Below are 6,000 nucleotides of genomic sequence, written 5' to 3' on the forward strand. Positions count from 1 at the left end.
CCTAACCCTAACCCTTCCCCGAAGCCTGACCCTCACCCGTCCCCTAATCCTAACCCGTACGCTGACACTCACCCGCGCCCTCACACGTACGCTCCCCCTAAAGCGTTGTCGTGCCCTCACCTGGACCCTAAACCGTCCCCGTCCCCTAACCCTAACCCTAGCCTGAACCCTAACCCTAACCCTTCCCCGAAGCCTGACACTCACCCGTCCCCTAATCCTAACCCGTACGCTGACACTCACCCGCGCCCTCACACGTACGCTCCCCCTAAAGCGTTGTCGTGCCCTCACCTGGACCCTAAACCGTCCCCGTCCTCTAACCCTAACCCTAGCCCGAACCCTAAGCCTAACCCTTCCCCGAAGCCTGACCCTCACCCGTCCCCTAATCCTAACCCGTACGCTGACACTCACCCGCGCCCTCACACGTACGCTCCCCCTAAAGCGTTGTCGTGCCCTCACCTGGACCCTAAACCGTCCCCGTCCCCTAACCCTAACCCTAGCCCGAACCCTTACCCTAACCCTTCCCAGAAGCCTGACCCTCACCCGTCCCCTAATCCTAACCCGTACGCTGACACTCACCCGCGCCCTCACACGTACGCTCCCCCTAAAGCGTTGTCGTGCCCTCACCTGGGCCCTAAACCGTCCCCGTCCCCTAACCCTAACCCTAGCCCGAACCCTAACCCTAACCCTTCCCCGAAGCCTGACCCTCACCCGTCCCCTAATCCTAACCCGTACGCTGACACTCACCCGCGCCCTCACACGTACGCTCCCCCTAAAGCGTTGTCGTGCCCTCACCTGGACCCTAAACCGTCCCCGTCCCCAACCCTAACCCTAGCCCGAACCCTTACCCTAACCCTTCCCAGAAGCCTGACCCTCACCCGTCCCCTAATCCTAACCCGTACGCTGACACTCACCCGCGCCCTCACACGTACGCTCCCCCTAAAGCGTTGTCGTGCCCTCACCTTGACCCTAAACCGTCCCCGTCCACTAACCTTAACCCTAGCCCGAACCCTAACCCTAACCCTTCCCCGAAGCCTGACCCTCACCCGTCCCCTAATCCTAACCCGTACGCTGACACTCACCTGCGCCCTCACACGTACGCTCCCCCTAAAGCGTTGTCGTGTCCTCACCTGGACCCTAAAACGTCCCCGTCCCCTAACCCTAACCCTAGCCCGAACCCTAACCCTAAACCTTCCCCGAAGCCTGACCCTCACCCGTCCCCTAATCCTAACCCGTACGCTGACACTCACCTGCGCCCTCACACGTACGCTCCCCCTAAAGCGTTGTCGTGCCCTCACCTGGACCCTAAACCGTCCCCGTCCCCTAACCCTAACCCTAGCCCGAACCCTAACCCTAACCCTTCCCCGAAGCCTGACCCTCACCCGTCCCCAATCCTAACCCATACGCTGACACTCACCCGCGCCCTCACACGTACGCTCCCCCTAAAGCGTTGTCATGCCCTCACCTGGACCCTAAACCGTCCCCGTCCCCTAACCCTAACCCTAGCCCGAACCCTAACCCTAACCCTTCCCCGAAGCCTGACCCTCACCCGTCCCCTAATCCTAACCCGTACGCTGACACTCAACCGCGCCCTCACACGTACGCTCCCCCTAAAGCGTTGTCGTGCCCTCACCTGGACCCTAAACCGTCCCCGTCCTCTAACCCTAACCCTAGCCCGAACCCTAAGCCTAACCCTTCCCCGAAGCCTGACCCTCACCCGTCCCCTAATCCTAACCCGTACGCTGACACTCACCCGCGCCCTCACACGTACGCTCCCCCTAAAGCGTTGTCGTGCCCTCACCTGGACCCTAAACCGTCCCCGTCCCCTAACCCTAACCCTAGCCCGAACCCTTACCCTAACACTTCCCAGAAGCCTGACCCTCACCCGTCCCCTAATCCTAACCCGTACGCTGACACTCACCCGCGCCCTCACACGTACGCTCCCCCTAAAGCGTTGTCGTGCCCTCACCTGGGCCCTAAACCGTCCCCGTCCCCTAACCCTAACCCTAGCCCGAACCCTAACCCTAACCCTTCCCCGAAGCCTGACCCTCACCCGGCCCCTAATCCTAACCCGTACGCTGACACTCACCCGCGCCCTCACACGTACGCTCCCCCTAAAGCGTTGTCGTGCCCTCACCTTGACCCTAAACCGTCCCCGTCCACTAACCTTAACCCTAGCCCGAACCCTAACCCTAACCCTTCCCCGAAGCCTGACCCTCACCCGTCCCCTAATCCTAACCCGTACGCTGACACTCACCTGCGCCCTCACACGTACGCTCCCCCTAAAGCGTTGTCGTGTCCTCACCTGGACCCTAAAACGTCCCCGTCCCCTAACCCTAACCCTAGCCCGAACCCTAACCCTAACCCTTCCCCGAAGCCTGACCCTCACCCGTCCCCTAATCCTAACCCGTACGCTGACACTCACCTGCGCCCTCACACGTACGCTCCCCCTAAAGCGTTGTCGTGCCCTCACCTGGACCCTAAACCGTCCCCGTCCCCTAACCCTAACCCTAGCCCGAACCCTAACCCTAACCCTTCCCCGATGCCTGACCCTCACCCGTCCCCAATCCTAACCCGTACGCTGACACTCACCCGCGCCCTCACACGTACGCTCCCCCTAAAGCGTTGTCGTGCCCTCACCTGGACCCTAAACCGTCCCCGTCCCCTAACCCTAACCCTAGCCCGAACCCTTACCCTAACCCTTCCCAGAAGCCTGACCCTCACCCGTCCCCTAATCCTAACCTGTACGCTGACACTCACCCGCGCCCTCACACGTACGCTCCCCCTAAAGCGTTGTCGTGCCCTCACCTGGGCCCTAAACCGTCCCCGTCCCCTAACCCTAACCCTAGCCCGAACCCTAACCCTAACGCTTCCCCGAAGCCTGACCCTCACCCGGCCCCTAATCCTAACCCGTACGCTGACACTCACCCGCGCCCTCACACGTACGCTCCCCCTAAAGCGTTGTCGTGCCCTCACCTGGACCCTAAACCGTCCCCGTCCCCTAACCCTAACCCTAGCCCGAACACTAACCCTAACCCTTCCCCGAAGCCTGACCCTCACCCGTCCCCTAATCCTAACCCGTATGCTGACACTCACCCGCGCCCTCACACGTACGCTCCCCCTAAAGCGTTGTCGTGCCCTCACCTGGACCCTAAACCGTCCCCGTCCCAAACCCTAACCCTAGCCCGAACCCTTACCCTAACCCTTCCCAGAAGCCTGACCCTCACCCGTCCCCTAATCCTAACCCGTACGCTGACACTCACCCGCGCCCTCACACGTACGCTCCCCCTAAAGCGTTTTCGTGCCCTCACCTGGGCCCTAAACCGTCCCCGTCCCCAAACCCTAACCCTAGCCCAAACCCTAACCCTAACCCTTCCCCGAAGCCTGACACTCACCCGTCACCTAATCCTAACCCGTACGCTTACAGTCACCCGCGCCCTCACACGTACGCTCCCCCTAAAGCGTTGTCGTGCCCTCACCTGGACCCTAAACCGTCCCCGTCCCCTAACCCTAACCCTAGTCCGAACCCTAACCCTAACCCTTCCACGAAGCCTGACCCTCACTCGTCCCCTAATCCTAACCCGTACGCTGACACTCACCCGCGCCCTCACACGTACGCTCCCCCTAAAGCGTTGTCGTGCCCTCACCTGGACCCTAAACCGTCCCCGTCCCCTAACCCTAACCCTAGCCCGAACCCTAACCCTAACCCTTCCCCGAAGCCTGACCCTCACCCGTCCCCAATCCTAACCCGTACGCTGACACTCTCCCGTGCCATCACACGTATGCTCCCCCTAAAGCGTTGTCGTGCCCTCACCTGGACCCTAAACCGTCCCCGTCCCCTAACACTAACCCTAGCCCGAACCCTAACCCTAACCCTTCCCCGAAGCCTGACCCTCACCCGTCCCCAATCCTAACCCGTACGCTGACACTCACCCGCGCCCTCACACGTACGCTCCCCCTAAAGCGTTGTCGTGCCCTCACCTGGACCCTAAACCGTCCCCGTCCCCTAACCCTAACCGTAGCCCGAACCCTAACCCTAACCATTCCCCGAAGCCTGACCCTCACCCGTCCCCAATCCTAACCCGTACGCTGACACTCACCCGCGCCCTCACACGTACGCTCCCCCTAAAGCGTTGTCGTGCCCTCACCTGGACCCTAAACCGTCCCCGTCCCCAACCCTAACCTTAGCCCGAACCCTAACCCTAACCCTTCCCAGAAGCCTGACCCTCACCCGTCCCCTAATCCTAACCCGTACGCTGACACTCACCCGCGCCCTCACACGTACGCTCCCCCTAAAGCGTTGTCGTGCCCTCACCTGGGCCCTAAACCGTCCCCGTCCCCTAACCCTAACCCTAGCCCAAACCCTAACCCTAACCCTTCCCCGAAGCCTGACCCTCACCCGTCACCTAATCCTAACCCGTACGCTGACACTCACCCGCGCCCTCACACGTACGCACCCCCTAAAGCGTTGTCGTGCCCTCACCTGGACCCTAAACCGTCCCCGTCCCCTAACCCTAACCCTAGCCCGAACCCTAAGCCTAACCCTTCCCCGAAGCCTGACCCTCACCCGTCCCCTAATCCTAACCCGTACGCTGACACTCACCCGCGCCCTCACACGTACGCTCCCCCTAAAGCGTTGTCGTGCCCTCACCTGGACCCTAAACCGTCCCCGTCCCCTAACCCTAACCCTAGCCCGAGCCCTAACCCTAACCCTTCCCCGAAGCCTGACCCTCACCTGTCCCCTAATCCTAACCCGTACGCTGACACTCACCCGCGCCCTCACACGTACGCTCCCCCTAAAGAGTTGTCGTGCCCTCACCTGGGCCCTAAACCGTCCCCGTCCCCTAACCCTAGCCCGAACCCTAACCTTAACCCTTCCCCGAAGCCTGACCCTCACCCGTCCCCTAATCCTAACCCGTACGCTGACAGTCACCCGCGCCCTCACACGTACGCTCCCCCTAAAGCGTTGTCGTGCCCTCACCTGGACCCTAAACCGTCCCCGTCCCCTAACCCTAACCCTAGCCCGAACCCTAACCCTAACCCTTCCCCGAAGCCTGACCCTCACCCGTCCCCAATCCTAACCCGTACGCTGACACTCACCCGCGCCCTCACACGTACGCTCCCCCTAAAGCGTTGTCGTGCCCTCACCTGGACCCTAAACCGTCCCCGTCCCCTAACCCTAACCCTAGCCCGAACCCTAACCCTAACCCTTCCCAGAAGCCTGACCCTCACCCGTCCCCTAATCCTAACCCGTACGCTGACACTCACCCGCGCCCTCACACGTACGCTCCCCCTAAAGCGTTGTCGTGCCCTCACCTTGACCCTAAACCGTCCCTGTCCACTAACCTTAACCCTAGCCCGAACCCTAACCCTAACCCTTCCCCGAAGCCTGACCCTCACCCGTCCCCTAATCCTAACCCGTACGCTGACACTCACCTGCGCCCTCACACGTACGCTCCCCCTAAAGCGTTGTCGTGTCCTCACCTGGACCCTAAAACGTCCCCGTCCCCTAACCCTAACCCTAGCCCGAACCCTAACCCTAACCCTTCCCCGAAGCCTGACCCTCACCCGTCCCCTAATCCTAACCCGTACGCTGACACTCACCTGCGCCCTCACACGTACGCTCCCCTTAAAGCGTTGTCGTGCCCTCACCTGGACCCTAAACAGTCCCCGTCCCCTAACCCTAACCCTAGCCCGAACCCTAACCCTAACCCTTCCCCGAAGCCTGACCCTCACCCGTCCCCAATCCTAACCCGTACGCTGACACTCACCCGCGCCCTCACACGTACGCTCCCCCTAAAGCGTTGTCGTGCCCTCACCTGGACCCTAAACCGTCCCCGTCCCCTAACCCTAACCCTAGCCCGAACCCTTACCCTAACCCTTCCCAGAAGCCTGACCCTCACCCGTCCCCTAATCCTAACCCGTACGCTGACACTCACCCGCGCCCTCACACGTACGCTCCCCCTAAAGCGTTGTCGTGCCCTCACCTGGGCCCTAAACCGT

The sequence above is a fragment of the Pseudorca crassidens genome, chromosome 18, assembly GCF_039906515.1.
Source record: "Pseudorca crassidens isolate mPseCra1 chromosome 18, mPseCra1.hap1, whole genome shotgun sequence".
NCBI classification, from domain to species: Eukaryota; Metazoa; Chordata; class Mammalia; order Artiodactyla; family Delphinidae; genus Pseudorca; species Pseudorca crassidens.